A 19703-nucleotide genomic window follows, 5' to 3' on the forward strand; every position below is an offset into this window, starting at 1 on the left:
GGCCACAACCCTTTGTGCACTAAAGACATATAAATACTTTTGATTGACTGATTCGTTGATTGGTTTTAGAGAGAAACATTGATTTGTTGTTCCACTTAATTATGCATTCATCGGTTGATTTTCAACATGTAAATACTTTATTTTCAAACGTGGCTGCCTTTTAAAAGATTCTGTCATTGTGATTCAGACTTTCCCTCAGTTTCACAGTGTCTAAAAAAATAATCTTCCTATTTTAGGCTGCTGTGTGCCAAATTGGCATGTCTCTTGCTCATTAAGTCTGTAACAATGTTTACTAAAAACGTATTTTGTGCCAGGCCCTTGCCGGAAATTGAGTGGTGCTATGAAGAGAAACAGCATGATATGGTGGGGAAAGTTCAGGCTTCGAAGCCCAATTCCATCATTTACAATAAAGGAGTGGGACTCTGAGAGACTTAGTAACCTTCCAGAAACAGGTTTTTTTTCATCTGCATAATGGAGAAAATCATTTCTACCTCAGAGTGTTGTGAGGATTCAGTAAGATAAGATCTGTAGCACACTTAATGCTTAGAAAATCAGGGAGGGGTACGTGATCATCTCCTGACCAATGGCAGACATCCCTAATTGATCATGGCAAAATCTCCTGCTGCACTCAAATGCAGCTTGGAGCAATACTTCTATGAAAGTAATTTTATTATAAGACAGTTTCAGAGTCATGAATGATCAAAATAGCAAGGATTTCACAGATGATAAACGACTCTGCTTGCAGTGATCAGAAAGGAAAGACTTCATGCAGGAGGAAGGGCTTGAGTGAGCCTATGAGATGTTGGTAGGGTCTATGTGAATTCCACATATAGATCACATTTCCAAAGCTTGGGCTCAACACGGAGTGTTTCTCCCATCTTCCTTGAATGTATTTTGTTCTCCACTAGCTTGTCCTATATAAGGTGCAAGACATTCTCCATTTTGAGCTGGCCTAATAGAATGATTTAGCACTACCATAAGCATCAACTGAACTAAGATTCTAAGCCCCTCCTCCCCGCCCCTACTCTTCAAACTCATTATAGAGATTCACTTATTTTTGAGAGTAGTGTTAGCAAATAACTTTCTCATAAGTCACAATTCAGCAATCGGCACTGGCTGCCTGGATTACTGTGTTGACAAGGAGTCTGGGATTCTGGGCTCCTCAAGAGTTTGGTCACGATCAATTAGTAATGTTTGACATGAGCAAAAAATAGACTAGAATAGCACATGAGGTGCTTAGTTATTTGTTTATAAGAACATTAGAGGGCCTCTGAACAAGCACTTCATTTTTTTTTAAATAAAGAAACTGAGATCCAGCAAAATTGCCTCTTGATAGACAAAATTTCTAGAAACTGAATTGGAGTACAATCCCAAAGGTCTGGTTCCAGTGATCCAAGTCCTGTTTTCTTTTGCATATCTTATTGCACAGGCATACTCTACAGACATATTTCATGAGTAGGTCTGGGAGTTGATCCTGTACTTTCTATTCGTTTTTACTTTATTCCCCTGATTTATTGAAGCATCATTTACTTTTATGCAAATTCACCCATTTAAAGTATACAGTTTAATGAGTTTTGCAATTGTATGTGGTCTTATAACCACATCCACAGTCAAGATGTAGAACATTTCCATTACCCAAGAATGAATCTGCATTCATCTTTGCAGTTGATTCCTTTCCTTGAGCCACATCACCAAGGCAACCACCAATCTGCTCTCTGTCGCTATAGTTTTGCCTTTTATAAAATTCATATAAATGGAATTATATAGTATGTAGTCTCTTATATTAAACATTCTTTCATATAGCAAAAGGCTCTTAAGATTTCAGTCATTGTGTTACCTGTCAGTATTTTACTCTTTTTTGCTGTCAAGTAGTATTTTATATATACCACAGTTTGTTTACTCATTGAGTAGTTGATGGAAATTTGAATTGTTTCCAGCTTTTGGTTATTATAAGTATGACAACTATCAACAGTTATGTACAAGTTACTGTGTGGACATATATTTTCATTTTTCTTGGGTAAATAGTTAGGAGTAGGGTTGTTCAGTCCGATATATGTTTAAGCTTATAAGAAATGACCAACTTTCCAAAGTGGTTGTACCATTTTTCATTCCCACCAGCAATGTATGACAGTTCTGATTCACCCACATAATTGTTAAAGTTTGTTATTGTCAAGTCTTTGAAATTTAAGCCATTCTGCTAGGTGTGTAGTAGTTTTTCATAGGGTTTTAATTTGTATTTCTCTGATGGCTCATGATGTTCATCTTTTCACCTGCTTTTGTGTGTATGTGTATGTATATATATATATATATATGTGTGTGTGTGTGTATATATCTTATACAGTGGTCATTCATATAGTTTGCCCATTTTTACTTTGGTTGTGAGTTCCTTATACACTGGATATAAGCCCAAAGATTTGCAAATCTTTTCTCCAAATCTGTGATTTGCTTTCTAGTTACTTCAAGTGTGCTTTTCAATAGAAAACATTTAAAAATTGTTAAAATTAATTTCATCTAATTTTCTTCTGTTTCACCTATTTTTTTGTTTTCATGCTTTTATGTTTCTGCTTAAGCTATCATTGCCTAATTCAATTTCAAAAAAACTTATGTTTTTTAAAAGTTTTAGAACTGTAAGCATTTCCATTATGCCTGTGACTCATTTTCAGTTTTGTGTTTGTTGTGATGTAAAGGTTAAGGTTCTGTTTTGTGCACACAGACTTCCATTTGTTTCAGCACTGTTAGTTGAAACAACCATTTTTTTCATTAAATTACTTTGACATTTTGGTAATAAATCAATCGACCTCAGAAGTATAGATGTGTTTCTGACTATGTTATTCTAACGGTGCTACATTAGACTACATAAGTGTAGGGCTACACTTAGACCTTCTTTAATTTCCCTCAAAATGTTTTGTAATTTCTAGTGTGTAGGCCTTATACATTTTGTTGAACTTATTCCCAAGTATTTTAATTTTTGATGCTTTTGAAAATAGGTTTTTATTTCTCTTTACTGTATTTTCTTGGGTTATTTGAATTTTTAAGAACTTTATTTCAATGTTTATATTGGATTTTAAGCATGGGTAGGGGCTTTTTTTTTTGCATTTTTGGCTGTTTGAAAGGGTATTATCTATACTTTTCCACAGACCAAGTTACAATTAACACTATACCACTTCATATAAAATAGCAAGCCCTTCTCGGAGGTATATATGTCCTACTTGTCCTTTATATTACATCTATATCCATTGTCATCAATACAGAAAACTGTATAATTTTGACAGTAAAGAATTAATCTTGCTTAAAGAGAGGCCTAGCTTTGTCCTTGGCTCCTGTAAGGTGATCTCTAAGCCCTTGGAATGTCCTGGCTGATATAAGTGTCCGTTTACCTAGGGACTTTCAGCCACACCAGCCAGCGACAATATGATTTATGGTGGGACTTTGAGTTTAAGGGTTACCAGCTCAACCCCTGGAAGGACTGGAGACTCAGGTTAAGCATACAGGTGGTTGGTCTACCATACCTATTCAACAGAGCCATAATAACATCTTTGGCAGCAGGCTCAGGTGAGTTTCCCTAGTTGGCAACACCCCGTGTGTATTGTCACACAGCATTTCTGGGGTGAATTAACACTTTTCATCACTCTGCTGGACTCTGCCCTGTGTCTTGTTCTGTGATCAATTTTAATCTGTATTCTTTCACTGAAATAAACCCTAACCATGAGCATAATAGCTTTTGGTGAATTCTGAGAGTCCTTCTTATGAGTTATGAAATCTGAGGGTGGTCTTGGGAGCCCTATAATTCCAGTAGGTGTCAGAGTGAGGTCTTATGGACTGCCCTCTACACTCTTAAACACTCATATATGTTGCAGAGAAATTAAGAGGAGAAAAAGTAAAAAATATAGTCTTTGTATTTACCCAGATATTTTCATTTCTGACACTCTTTTTTGGGGGAGGATTCATATTTCCATTTGAAATCATTTTCCTTGGTCATGAACAGCTTTCTTTAGAATTCTTTTTGGTAGTGCAGGTCTATTGGTAATGCATTCTTTTAGTTTTCCTTTGTGTAACGATATATTTATTTCACCTTCATTCTTGAAGCATTTTTTTCACCAAATGTAGAACTGTATGTTGACAGTGGTAATTTTAAATTACATCTTTCAGCAGTTTAAAGATGGCTTTTGGACTCTTAGATGGTCTCCATTGTTTCTAATGGCAAGCATCTTATTAATCAAATGATTGTTATCTTGTATGTATTCTGTCACTTTTCTCTTGTTTTATTGTTGTTCAAGTACAGTTGTCTGCATTTCCCCCCCCCCCAGCCATCCCCACGTCCCTCCCCTGATTCCACCCCTTCTTAGTTTTTTCCATGTATCCTTTATAGTTATTCCTGAAACCCCAGCCCCCCATAGTCTCCTCCAACCTCCCCTCTGGTCACTGTCAGTTTGTTTTTTATTTCCACGTCTCTGGTTCTAGTTTGTTCACTTGTTTGTTTTGTTGATTAGCTTCTACTTACAGGTGAGATCATATGTTATCTGTCTTTCACCAACTGGCTTATTTCACTTAGCTTAATACCCTCCAGTTCTATCCATGCTGTCACGAAGGGTAGGAGTTCCTTCTTTTTTTCTGCTGCATAGTATTCCATTGTGTGAATATACCACAGCTTTTTGATCCACTCATTTACTGATGAGCACTCAGGGTGTTTCCATCACTTGGCTATTGTAAATTGTGCTGTTATCATTGGGGTGCATAGTTTCTTATGAATCGGTGTTTCAGGATTCTTAGGGTATAATCCCAGCAGTGGAATCACTGACTCAAAAGGGACTTCCATTTATAGTTTTTTGAGGAAATTCCATACTGTTTTCCATGGTGGCTGCACCAGTCTGCATTCCCACCAATTGCCAATGATACTTCAGACAAGGATTTAATCTTCAAAGTATGTAAAGAACTCATACAACTCAACATCAGAAAGACAAACAATTTAATTTTAAAAATGGGCAAAAGACCTGAACAGACACTTCTCCAAGGAGGACATGCAGAGGGCCCAGAGACCCATGAAAAAAATGCTCAAGTTTTGCTTTTTATATTCAGGTTCAATAGTTTAATTATGATATTCCAAATCAAAGCCTCTTATGCTTTTTCTGCTTAGTGTGTCTTGAGCATATTGAATTCTAAATATATTTTTTCAAATTCGCCAGAAATCTGGACATTATTTTTCCAATTTTTTCTTGCTCAGTTCTCTCTCTTCTTTCCTTATGAGGTTCCCTTACGTGTTTATTAGACTGTTGGATATAACATACCAGTCCTTTGAAGTTTCGTCCATTTTTTAAATCCTTTTTCTCACTAAGATTCATTTTGCATTATCTTCCTTCAGATTCATTTACCCTTTTCTTTGTCATTGCCTGCTCTAAAATCTATCTAAAATTTTTTATTTCAGATTTTATATATTTAAGTTTTAGAATTTGCATTTGGTTACTTTTTCTTAATTTAATTTCTCTGCTGAAATTTCCTATTCTTTCAATCACTATAAAAATTTTTCAACTTCATTATAACAGCTGCTTTAAAATCCTTCTTCACTAAGTTCAACATTTGGATTATTTTAAGAATATGTTCTCTTAAGAGTATGATAATATTTTGTAGTTTAAATAAGTTGAAAATAATTTCTTTTACTAATTTACCACTGACACTACATTTGAACAAACAAACATATAATGGCTTGCTCTTAAAAAGAATATGCTCCATTTACTAGCTCTGTCAAGTAATGTTGATTATATACACTACCTTTTGAATGCCAAGGTGTGAAGACTAGATTCTGATACCTTCCTCCAATAAAAGTTGTTGATTTTGTTTTGGCCAGCAATTTTCTTGGTTTATATTAAAACTGAAGACCCAAACTCAGTTCATATTTTTTTTGTCTTAACAGAGCTGTTTTGAGCCTGTTCTGCATATGAGTAGCTTAAGAACCATTGAGAGTAAGAGGAGATAGAATATGTAGAACCCCTATGTGACCATGTTTCCTACAGGGATGCCCCTCTTTCCAAGGTGACTGGTTTCCTCAGATTTGGTGATTTGGGTCCCCAGGACAAAAAGCCTGCAGTTTTCCCATCAGTGCCTCACCATTACTGAGTCCCTACTGACCACACCCACCCCAGGCTGAAAGGACAACAACAGAAGCTCACTCTGTACAGCTCCTTCCCTATGATTGCAAAGTCCCCATTAGAATCCGTTTGCAACACTCACTCTCTAGTGACCTCAGCTAGTGACGTTTTACGTTATGCCCAGCATTTGTCACTATTCTCTGCAGGAGGATCTGTATCTTACTCAGCAATCACCCCCATATTTTATTTATTACAAGCTTTTAACGAGTAAATTGGTATTTTGCCTCTGTAGGTGGCATCCTGTGGTTGCAGAGATCTCGGCTTCACAGGTACTGATTACTCTTAACTAAGTAACAATGAGGATTTCCATTTAAATTCTTATTAAATTCAGTGCAAATTGATGCAAAATACATTCCCACATGTAAGATAATGGGATACTAGCTATGACTTATATTTAGACTGTAACTAAAATTAGTTTGTACCTTCTGAAATGAAATAAATTGAGCCTAAAGAATAATTCCTCTTGGTGTTTATATCTGTTTAATTTCTAAGAGAATAATATTTATATATAAACAGTACCTGAGAATTACTTTACTTTCATGAGATTCCAAAAGAGTAATATTATCACTAGGCGCATCAGTGCCTTGAGCCTATCTCACCCAATTTTTTTCCACTTTTCTCATTTTAATACATTAAATTGTAGGATGATATGTCACAAACTAATAGATACCTGAAATACTTACTTTCCATCAGATTCTCTGCACTGACCATAGAAAGGGCTTGGAAGTCACTTGTCACTGATTTTCCTCCTCTCAGGGTGGTCCTCCAGGTCTGTCTCTCCCTTCAGGGCACAGGCTCAGCCAGAGTGTTTTCTGTCACTTTCTTTCTTTCTCTTTTTTTAAAGATTTTATTTATTTATCTTTAATCTTAGGGGGGAAGGGAAGGAGAGAGAGAGAGAGAGAAATATCAATGTATGGTCGCCTCTCATTCGTCCCCTGCTGGGAACCGGGAACTGGCCTGCAACCCAGGCATGTGCCCTGACTGGGAATCGAACTGCGATCATGTGGTTTGCAGGCCCGCACTCAATCCACTGAGCTACACCAGCCAGGGCTCTGTCACTTTCAGCCAAAGGGCACTGCATAGTAATGTGGCTATTCCCTTTATGATTTACTAAATAACTATAATTTTTTACTGTATAATATTAAAATTAGAACCCCAGGATATTAATATTTTCAAGGTCTTTTGATGATCAAGGTATTATTTTGATATTCAGGACATTTGATTCTTTTTTATATTTTTACTGCTATATAAATTTTTTAAAACCTGGTTTTACTGAGAAATAAATAACATACATCACTGTTCAATTTTAGCATGCTGGTTTGATTTATAAATATCGTGACCCTATTATTTTTAACAAGAGCAGGGATGGGAAATTCATGATGATTATCTGTTGCAGTTATTAGCTAGACCATTTAGAAGAAGAATTCTAACATTATAGAAAGTCTGGCAATGCAGACATTCCAAAACATAGCTGTATGTTTACTCATCCAGAAATAAGTCTCATTTGACCTAGGCTAAGTTACCCAAGAGAAATTCTTTTCCTCGGTTTCCTCACCTATGATGGATAGACTTACGGAGGTATGGTAAAAATAAATAAAATAAAGGATGTAAAGCAGTTGACATAGTGCTAGGCACATAATATCAATTTAGCAAATATCTATGGTAACAAAAATTTGGTGGTTTTGTAAGGTATCAACAATGGGGAGGCTGAAATACATTTCCCAGAATTCTCTTCCCTGTACACTTCCATTTGGGGTGGCCACAAAAGAAAGAGAGGTTAGTCGGATATTTAGAGAGCAAAGTGAAGCAACAAACATTTTGCTGTTTATAGATATTTATACCTATTGGCTGGGTCACCTTGTTGGTGTGAAGCAACAAATAGGCCTACAGCTGCCCACTTTCTCTTGGAGATTCCTTCAGCTTCTTTGGCTCCTGGACCATTTGCGGGTATTTAGATTCTTAGTTAGGGGGTCTCCACATCTGCAAGGCAGCCATTCAGTCAAGGTTAAAAGTAACAAGAACCGGTGTAAGTCTCAGTCCATTCCTGTGGGCTTCAGCTCCTATCAGCAGGCTCCAGTCTGTCCTTGCTCTCTCTGACTCTACATCCATCTTCTCTTCCTGATGGCCTGCCCTGGACAACAGACTTCTGCAGACTACTGAGCCAGATCCCATATAGCATAAAGTCAAATCTCTATGAAAAATCTCAATTTCTTTCTCTCTCTCTCTCTCTGCCACACACACACACACACACACAATATTTTTGTTTTTCTGATTGAATGCTGCCTGATTAAAGAAAATTGTTGACAGTAGTTCAACTTGTAATACTCTAATTGGCTTTAAAAATCCTCATCAATGGTTTGTGACCATGAATGAGTTCTACATAGTGCCTTGGTTCCCTTGAAAATACCAGAGTATTCTGTGGCTAAAAGCATTTGAAGAGCACCAGCCCTTCTAATAATAATAAAGAGTATCGAATGTTTCTTGAGTATATTGTATTTATTTGTCAGATACTATTTAAAATATTTCATAAGAAGCCTATAAATTAGGTTTCATGACCTCCATTTTACAGATGAGGAAACTGAGGACACAGGTTAGTAATTTCCTGAAGGCATACATCATGCAAACGGTACTGTTTCCAGAGCCCGTGCTCTACCAAACAATTATACACGACTTTCCAATGCCGATGTACTGTGAAATGGTACAGCGAGGGAAACCAGCTAGCAACATCACTGAAAGGGAACTAGGATAAGAAAGACGAGGACGTGGGTGGGTGGCAGTCCCTTGAGATTAAGGCCAGGACGTGTTGATGACTTTCCAGCCTTCTCTCTTGAAAGATTATGTTCTTTGTACAACAATTTTGGGGTGTGTCCTCCCTCCTTTTATTATTCATTTTGCTTGTCCACTGTTGCCCTCCACTCACAGCTTTCTTCTTTTTTGTTTTTTTTTTCTTGCCAGTTCTGCAGACTGAAAATATTTTAGGAGCACCTTGCTACATGGTATTTCACTAAAAATAATACAAGTCAAATTATTAGCGCTGGAGGAACAGCAAGTGGTGCAGAGCCTGGAAAGTGGCATGGGAGCTCTCCTGGTTTTTCAGGCAGTATCCATCTCTAAGACTTTGTATTGGGTAGTGAGGGTGTCCAGACTAGTGGAAATGAGTGTAATCGGACTTCCCTGTGGGCTCTGCTGCCTTCAAGGGTGAGGCCTTGCTGGACACACATATTGGGGCAAATGAGTCTTAATGGATTTGTAGAAGTAATTTGTCTCCCATGACAATTCATTTTCTTCTTTGGACCTTCAACAGTCAGAGTTCCTCAGGACTCTGTTCTCTCCTCTCATTAGTCTATAGTCTCACCCACAGCCATTCTATTCCTGTGCTCTGTCTGGCAGCCTAGTGGTTAAGAGTGTGAGTGCTGGAGCCAGAAAGCCTGGGTTTGAATCCTGGCCCTGTATGTTCAAACTGGAGGAATTCAATAATTCTGGGCCTAGGTTTTCTCTCAGGTAAAATGAGATTAACAGTTGTGCTTGTATCAGAGGGTTGTTAGGAAGATTAAACAATTTAGTATTTATAAAGTGCTTAGACCAGTAACTAGCAAGCATTTGCAAAGATATCTAGTTTAGACTTTTCTGCTGTATTCCAGGCCCAAATAACTAACTGTCGGTTCCTTACCTCCACCTGGATATGACACAATGAACCTGTCTAGAACTGAACTATATCTCTCCTAAAACATCTTCTGGGAGGATCCGGCATCTGGGATCGCCCTCCCTGCCTCCATCCAGTCCAGGAACACAGGAGTCGATTTCACTCTCTTAACCCATTGTATTATTGATTCTATCTTTCAAATCCCTTTATTTCTATCAACTTAGACACCACTGGTGGGCAAAGACACCATTGACTGTTTTGTGGACCATAATGATGAAAACAAATGGCCTCCTTATTTCTGTGCATATGCCTCTTCAATTAATTTCCCAAACTGGGAAAGGGGGTCGTTCAAAATCAAATAAATAAATAACAATGACATGCACTTGAAAGAAAACCTCTCCTGTGAATTTCCATCCCAATTGGTTTATAAAGCTTCAGAGCCTTATGCTTTCAAGACTCTTGTGCATTCTGCTCTGCTTACCTCTCCAGGGCCAGCCCTCACTCCCACCCTGCTTTCTTCCTGTGGATCTTCGTGAAGCCCACGGAACAGGTCATGCTATTTTCCATCTCAGGACCCTCGGAGATGTAGCTCCCTCTGCATGAAACAGTGCCACTCTCTCTCCTTGCTGATAGCCCTGTCTCCTCACACCTCCACTTATCTAGCACCATTGGTGGGCAAAGTCTTCATCATCTGCTTTCTGGACCACAACACAGCAATAAACACAGATGGTCTCCCTACTTCTTCCTTCAAAATGCAACCTAGGTGTCGCTCCTTTCATTTCAAACCACTCTGGTACCCTAGTTGGACACACACCTTTGCTTATCTTTTGAGTCACTTACTACATTTATAGTTTAGTATTTTTATGTAATTTCAGTCTTCCCACTATACTTCCCACCGGGCAAATACTTATCTTGCTCTGTGATGTATCCTGCCAGATAGAATGGCTCAATAAATAGCTCTTCAATGAGTGACCAAATATGTATATGGCTTTACTCATGTTGTCACACGTTTGATTATGTCAATGGATGTAGGTAAGGAATAAATTGAACAACTGCCCCAGTCTGACCCCAAAGCCATTGAAATAGTATCCTGGGTCTATAGATCCCTAACTTCTAGTAATGTAATACCCATATGTTTTTAAATTTTTATTTCAAATTATCTTGGCATAATTTGGAGCCATACTTGATTCTCTTAAAGGCATTTATTTTCTGTAAATTCACATTACCTATGTTTTTTTACATAACTTACAAAAAAAGTTTTGTTTCTATACAGTTCCTTTCCCAAGGTGTGCCTTTATTCCTCCCTGTGACAGAACTCAAAGAACAATCAAATCTCACTGTGACCTTTCATTTTAACTTTGTCCCTCAGTGCCCGTAATAAGCCACAAATCATTGAAATAGATAATTCCTTTCATCATTCCTCAGTGGCTAAATCACCAGGGAAGTATAATAAGACCCCAGGTAAAAGAAGGAAAAGGGATGGAAGCCTGCTCAAAGGACACATTCACATCTTAAAGATTTTTAGCTTTTTTGATGAAACAAGCTACAACAAATGAATCAGAAACTTTATCAGACCTTCATTTCAGGAAAGCAAGATGAAAAAAAGCAAAAATGTGCTGGCTTACCGAATAGTCAGTTATCAACTCTGAGGCTACGAATAATAATAATAATACATTTTTATATTATCTAACATACTGTGTAATTATATAACTAATTAATATACAAGGGTGGGCAAAAGTAGGTTTACAGTTGTTCATATAGAACAAGACATGCAGGTTATGAGTACTACAATAGCTTTATTGATTCTTTCATGTACTCATAACTGTAAACCTACTTTTGCCCATTCCTGTATTTTTATTAATGTGTTATAATGAGAAATAAAATTTTAAAACAGAACACAAAATTTGTATATAAATGTTTAACTTGTTTTTGGTCCCAAGCAAAATTTCCTCAAATTTTAACGCCTGTTTTTTTTTTCTCTCTCTTGGTTTATGTATGCAAAATTGCAAGCTGCACTTTCTTCTCTCTGCTGGATGTGATAATGAAGCAAGAGAAAACGTTTTCTTTTTCTTAATTGTATAGTTACATCTTTCTGCTTTGCTTAATTTCTAGACTTTTTCAGGGATTTAGAACGGCATGTAAAACCACTTCCATCATGCCTGTTGAGGTGGTTGGACTATGTAGCCCATGAGGAATGCATGGATTTCTCCAGAGGGTCATTTGGCTCCCTTTTCAAAGGGAGTCATGGAGTTTGGGGTGTTTTATCTCTTCATTTTATCTCTAGGTTACTAACTTATGCTTTCACCCCAAATCTTTTAAATATTTTCCAGAAGTACAGCATCTAAGTGATAAAGAATCTCACAAAAAAATTGCCTTCTGTATACGAAGAGCACTTCTCCCTACTAAAATAACTTTTAAAATCCCCAAAATAGTATTCTTATTGTAGTAATTCAGGACTTGATGTTCATTCACATAAAATGTTTATAGCTTCAGCCCTGGCTGGTGTAGCTCAGTGGATTGAGTGCGGGCCTGTGAACCACACGATCATGGTTCGATTCCCAGTCAGGGCACATGCCTGGGTTGCAGGCCAGTTCCCAGCAGGGGACGCACGAGAGGCAACCATACATTGATATTTCTCTCCTTCTCTCCTTCCCTTCCTCTCTAAAGATAAATAAATAAAATCTTTAAAAAATGTTTATAGCTTAAAAGATTTCCTTTAGGTAGCTTCACAGCTTTTATCTTTTCCTGACTAAAGAGTCCTAGTCTTATTTTTTTATCCCATGGCTCATCAGCCTTCCCCAGAGGAGTCAACTTTTGTTAGTTTGGGGCCAATCAGAATCCAATCTGCCCTAATTGTTAACTTTAGATCCATCACCCACCACTCTTTTATGGTCTTGATGCCGCCTTCAACTTTGGCCTAGGCAGCCAATCTTGGCCACATGAAGCCTCATAAATCTCCTGTCCATAATGATTGGTTTAGAGACAGATATGTGAGCATACCCGTGCCACTGAGATGTTGTTGAAATAATTCTGGAAACTTTTGGAAAATATGCTGGTGTACTTTCTTGGTTGTTCTTAAACACGAGGAAGATGAGTATCCAGAGGCTGTTGCAGCCATTCTTCCGTCCCAAAGGGGAAACCTTTCTGAGGAGGGGACAATTGGAATTCAGCTATCGTTGGACAGCCTCGAGATAAAGTGGAGCCTGGGACCTTAAAATGCTATTAATGTCCTATATCAATGAGTTTTCAGTCTCTGAGGAGGTAATGTAAATTATTTTTATAAAATGTCTGAGATCATCAAAGATGAAATATATGCTTGGAAAAGCCTCAAAAACTTTTGAAGGCCGTGGAGCCAAACCTCATCCTTGGTCACACACACAATTTCCAGCTGTAGGAAGAAGAGTAGATGCGTGTTTTAGTGCAGGTTGCATGTGGCTACTTGATACACTGCTTCTTATAGTGATTAATGATATTAACTTTCCCACACTGAATTGGCGAAATCAATGCGTGGTTATGAGGAATGTGCTAAAGAGGAACCTCAGCCAAGAAGAACATGATAGGATTTTCACAGACTGAGGAATTCACTGGTGAGCTACAGAAAAATATTTCCATTTCTCAAGCTGATTTAGACTCAGGCTTTGTTGATCAGGCCCTTGCCTTTATTTCTGTCAAATTGTAACAGCGTGGTGTAGGAGAGAAAGAATGAAACCTAGCCTGAGCCTACTCCTCTCTAGGACTCCAGGCAAGTCATTATTTCAAAAGCCTCATCTTCATGATGAATGAGGTAAAAACCTTTCCTTTTTTTGTGTGTTTGTCTATTTTACCATTTAAAATAAATTTCAAATCATTCGTACTTAGCTAAAATTTTTTTAAAACTTTGACTATTAATCTTATAAATAAGTGAGTAATCTTCAAAATGGCAGGGAGAGCATATCATAACCAAGGGTGGGTAATTTCAAATTCTCATGCTTACTTCAGGATGTCCCGAGGTATGAGGGGAAAACATGTATATTCTGAGAAAGCTCAAACTGGTTTCTAATATATATGCCCTAGCTCCATTATAATTACTATACTACATTAATTATTTATTTTATTTCAGGGTTTGAGATTCTCACATTGAATCATTAAATACATTGTTAATGAACAAAACCTGTTGTTCACATTACTGTACTACCTGAAATATTCAGAGGTAGAATGTTGGGGAGTGTTTTACCGAGTGTTGTTATGTCTAATTTGTTTATCATTTAGCCCCAAAGAGAAGTAGAGACAAAATTAATCGTTGTTATTACTTATGAAGATGGCAGTGATAATAGTAGACATTTAATATTAAATATGTATCAAACAACCTACATTTTGCTAAATTCTTTAGCTGAATTATCTTACTCAACCCTCTCAAAAATGCTTTGAGACAGATGCCAAAATTGTCCAAGTTTTGTGAATGGAAAAGCTGTAGCTTAGAGAGATTTTAAAAATTTGCTCCAAATTACATAATTGTAAAGTGGTTGAACTGGGATTTGAATTCAGGCCTGTCTGGTACACAAGTCTGTTCTCTTTACCACTATTGCTCCTATAACTGCTTACAATATTAATTTTGTACCTACCATCTTCTATGTCCCAGTGACGTGTTCAGTGGCTTCTATATGTTATCTCACTCACTCTGTACCAAAACCATATAAGGTAGTTATTAGCATTCTTACTGAATTGCAAGACGGGACTTTGACGTAGTTGGATTTTGTTTTATGCCTTAAATAATCTTCCTTCATAGACGTATGAGATGTGCCCACTGCTCCACGAATGAATGAATTTCAGCCAGCAAAGAAAATCGCAACTCCTGAGTAAATGCCTGAGAATGGCCCCATCTACTCAGGGCAAAAGCATATGGGAATGAATCTGTTCCACCTAGACAAATCAACTTTTTAAAAAATCTTCTTGAGGATTTTTAGTTCAAGCCAGGGAAGAGATGGTGGTTTATGATTCAGAACTAATAGCTTTTGAAATATTTTTTCAATAGTTAAAAAAATAAAGTGATATTCTTTGCTTTAAAAGGGCAGCGTTCTTCAAGTGAACTACCTTAAAAATAATAATTATAATATTATTAGGTCTTAACTTTTATATTCTCTGGTTTTCTATTGGAAAGTACTTATGTATAGTCTTATAGTTCTTAGGAGATGACAAAGTTATTTTAGTTTGGCTTAACAGAGACTTCTGGCTAGTATTGGGTGCCAGACGTGACTCTGGACCCTGAGATTCACCAAGGATTAAGATTGAGTTCACTGGTCTAGAAGAGTTTACTCTTTTAAACACTTCCCATTAGAAGCAAAGATGCCTTGTAAGTCAATTGGCTGCATAACAACTATTTTAAACTTAAAAATCTTTAGAGAAAGTTTAACCTTCATTTAGTAGACAGAGATAATATATGTTTTCTTTTCCTCTGGCTTTGATATCTGTCTTCCGTAGTTAGAATGCCAATTAACGTTTCAGGTCCTGGTTTGCCACGTGAAAACAAGGCCCTGTCTACACGCATGTTAAGACCCAGTGATACGTGAAGGGTTTTAGAGAGTTTGTCCAAAACCCCTGACAAATGAGGCAGAGTAGGGTTTGGGTTTTACAACAGGCACACAGAGACTTGACAACGACCTTTAAGTTATGAAGGGTTATTGTATAAATGGGGATTTGGCAGCAGTGACACATTTTTGAACTTATAGCCAACCAACAGCGAGCAAAACATTTTTTTAAAAGTGAGTAAAGCCCGCAATGACAAAAATTTGTATAATTAAGAGATAAAAATTTGCAAGATGCTGATGTGTTAAGGAAAATTGAGGCATGCCTTTAAAGAATAAGCATGTGCATTTACAAAAAAGGAAACAGAGGCTCAAAGCTGTAAAATCACCCGAGGTCGTGCAGCCTGTGAGAAGCAGAACATCCAGTTCACATCCAGCTCTGCTCGACTCCGAAGCCTGCACTCTTTCCATGATATCACCCTACAGCCGTTTATGGGGTGATTCAGTTGCCAACTGGGGATAAAATAAATGGCCTTTTGAAATTCTTTCCATTGCCTTGATTCTGTCCTCCCTTGCTTGATCTCAGTGTTGGCCATACCACTGTTCAGCAATTTGTACATACAGAGAGGATAAGATAGGAAACAATGTGACTGGATGAATTTGATGTAGTTTTTCAAATTTAAGTTTTTTCACTCTTACTGGGTCATAAAATTTCAATAAAAAAGGGGCCTTAGAGTTCATTTAGTACAAGCCAATGCCAATGTTTAATTCCATCACCCCTTCTCCCCCCCTTTCAGCAAACATTTATTTAGTACCACTTTGGGTCAGGTAGTGGAGTTAGAGCAGTGAATAAGTCAGGCAAGCCCCTGCAATCATGAAACTTTCCTTATTTGCATTTTGTAGCTGCTCTTTCCTGCAGACTGAGACAGACACTGGGTAATGAAGGAGAGAGGAAAGGCCAAAGCATTTCAACGACTCTCTCCCTTCCATATCTCATCGAGAACCCCTTGATGCACAGTTGACATCTAGGGCGGTAATTGGGTACATAAAAGCTGAACTTCGTGCTTTGCCCTTAGTCTGCAGTCTTATTAACTAGTTTAAATGCATTTCCCTTGTGTGGCTTAAAGGCTGTTGAAGACCTAGAAATACTTTGGACTCTTCTGAGCAGATAAGACAGACAGACTTTGAGAGTCATGGTTGGTAAGAACACATCGCTAGTAGCTTGATTTGAAGGTGGTTCTGACAGGGAGCTTAGTCATTTCAGTGGATGTCTGAGGAGGGATGCAGACAGGGAGAAAGAAGAGACTATGAAGACAGCCCAAGAAGAATGAAATAACTGAAGAAATATACTAAGGAAACCAGAAGGAATAATGTGAAATCACTTAAACAGGATTGACAAAGAAGATGGGCAAAGCCCCCATGCAAGAATGACAGTTGGTGTCTCAAGCTTATCTACCTATCTCTCCCCAGGAAGGTGAAGCTTTAAGAGCAGTGAACCATGGTGTAGTCATCTTTAAAACCCCCAGTACCTTGCACTGTGCCTCTCTTGACCGAGCACTTGCTCATTTGGTAAAGGGCCTGTACTTGGCAGTAGTTTTTGAATAATAATGAAGGGGAAGAAGTGCAGAGGCTGTCCTGCTCCTAAAGAAGCTCAGCGTGACCATCTAGACTATCATCTGCCAGGAGCCACTTTCCTCCCCCCTTAATCAGCAGCTCAGAGGTCGCCAAGAAGCCGATGAGAAGCATCAGTCACCCGCATCCAGCGTGCCCACACGGCTCTCGGAGTCCAGCGTGAGTGACTTCTCAGACTACAGTTTCCACTCCAGGTTCCAGTGAGCCCCCATCTGCCTTGGTGGGAGATGGTACTGCAGTGTGGTTGATTATCAGGTTTTCTCATCAGACAGATTTGAGGTAATTCTGCAGCAACCACTTTTTAGCTGCACGTCCACAGGCAAAATTTGTATTCCCTCTAAGCCCCAGGTTCCTTCTCTGTAAAATGCAGAAAAAAATGACCCTATCAGAGGGCCACCGTGATGATTATGATCAGGTATGTTAAGTATTTAGTAATTAGAAAGGGTTCAATAAATGTTATTATTGCTGTCTGTTACCCTAGGTTACCCAAAATGCTTCTTTGTGCTCTCAATGTCTAAAAATATTTTTGATAAAAGAGCTCTTAAGGTTTTTTTTTTATTGTCCCTACTCTGAAGGGGATTCGAATGGGGAATAAATGATCTGAATGATCAAGTTTTGCCCAAATAACCTCTTCTATCCCGTCCCACTGTTTTGAAACAAAAATAGTCCCCTCGACTCTCTCCTGTTTTATAATGAGCTATTTCCTAGGGAGACTTTCCACACTTAATGCAAATCGAGTTCACAGAGGTCCACCACAAGGAACCTCCAGGCAGGGCCAGGTACATCTGCATCCCTGTAGGAACCTATCACATGAGGAAGGATTTGGCAATGGCTAGATGTTAGCTGAGAGTGTAAAGGAAACTGTAAAAAGAGCAAAGAAGGAAGAGAGAAGTCAAGTCCCCAAGAAATGAAGAAAGCTGAGTAGTCAACAAGAGAATACTTTCTGGAAGTCCGAGGTTATATTTTGATTCACATTTTTCCTGCAGAAAATTAGTAAATATGAGCTAAAAACATGTTTTCATTGCATTCTGAGTAATAGTCTTTGAAAAAGAGGAACTGTTTGGAAAACACTGGCAGAAAATCTGGGACCTCTTAAATGCCTTGCTTGGGAATGTGCATCGTGATTCAACAGGCACAATTCAATGTGAAATTACCCCCTTTTTATGCTATTCAATGAAAGAATAAATTAATCAGTAATGAACGCATAGTTCATTACAGTTATTGTGCTCTTTTTGAAAAAAAAAATAGCATGACAGCTTTATTCACTCCATGTGGCCAACCAAATTGTTTCAAGTGAAGTGCAAATAAGACAAACACTAACTTTGACTTTTTCCTTTCTTTTGCACCCAGAGACATATGCTATGGATGCATAACTTAAAGAGGTAATAATAATATGGCAGTGGAAAACCAAATGAAAATATTCAACTTGGTGAGGCAACCGATTCCAAAGGGCAGAAATTTTCAGGCCCCATCTGCTTGAAAAAAATGTCCTGTTAATCAGGCCTCTAAAGGAGTGTGGGTGTTGGATTCCATTCCCTGTTAAAGACATAAACGTTTCTGAACAACGATGTGTCACTTATCTGCTCAATCTGGTTGCTTTGTTAATTTTTAATTTCCAAAGACTCCCCCACTCCAGGAAGTTTGCTTACTGAAGCCCCACGGAAAATTGGCCAAATGAATGCTGACTACTAGACACAATAGCAAACACCAATGGAGAGATAAATCGGCACCGAATATTCAAATTGGAAATTTTGACGTTGTAAGTTAGATGTCAACTGGGGCCTAGCCCTTGCCACTCTGCTGGAGACGCCTGGCGAATACATTCATGAAAGATTTAAATAAAATCAAGTTTCAGGAATTTGCTTTCTCTCCTTTCCCAAAAGATTCTGTACATGTTTAGCGAATAGGAAGTTCTCATGGGGTTTTCTTTTCCTGAGTCTTGCAAACAGTTCTCCTAAGATCGGATCTATCTTGCCGCCTTTATGTTACAAGGCTTAATGGGACATGTGATGTAGAGTAATACGCAATGTATTGGAGAGTAAAAAGAGTCCAGAAGCCAAGGTTCTTTTTAGTTTTCACTGTTATTATTATTGTAAAGTAGTGGTGGAGAGCATGTGCGCTGGATGTAGATGGACACACCACTGTTTAGAGTCCAGCTCTGCCCTTTGGTTGCTCTGTGACCTTGGACGAGTCACTTGACCTCTCTAAACCTTGGTGATCTGTTCTGTAAAATGGGTACCAATAAGACTGTAAAGATTAAATTAACCTTAGCACAGTACGTGGCTCATTATAAGTAGTTTACAAATAGCAGTTATTGACATTATTATTAGCACTTTAATTTAAGATTGGGTGTCCAGTTCCTTGAGGGAAAATTGATTGATTTTTAGCTTGGGTATAATCCAATAGATATAGGTCTAAGTAGGGCGATCATTGTTTATTAAGGACAAAAAACCTTTACTAAGAATAAATCTTTCACTTTTTGCGACACATACATACTCAGGCAATGGGGCTGACCCTAGGACAAGGGACTTCAAGCAGAGGGTCTCACACAGAGCAATTGAAACAGGTTTCTGTCACCACTGGTTAGAAGGCACCTACAATGTCAACACAAACTTAGATGATCGAATGAACCAAATAAATATCTGCTTTCTGCCTCCTATATGCTAAACATTTCACATACTTAATAACTCTACCATGTAATTATTATCACCATTTTAGAGGTGAAACCACAAATACTACAAGACCATGAAAAACTTGATCAGAGTTTCACAGCTGTGATGGTGG

This window comes from Sturnira hondurensis, unplaced genomic scaffold (genome assembly GCF_014824575.4).
Source record: "Sturnira hondurensis isolate 20B ecotype Veracruz unplaced genomic scaffold, ASM1482457v3 Scaffold0014384, whole genome shotgun sequence".
Classification (NCBI taxonomy): domain Eukaryota; kingdom Metazoa; phylum Chordata; class Mammalia; order Chiroptera; family Phyllostomidae; genus Sturnira; species Sturnira hondurensis.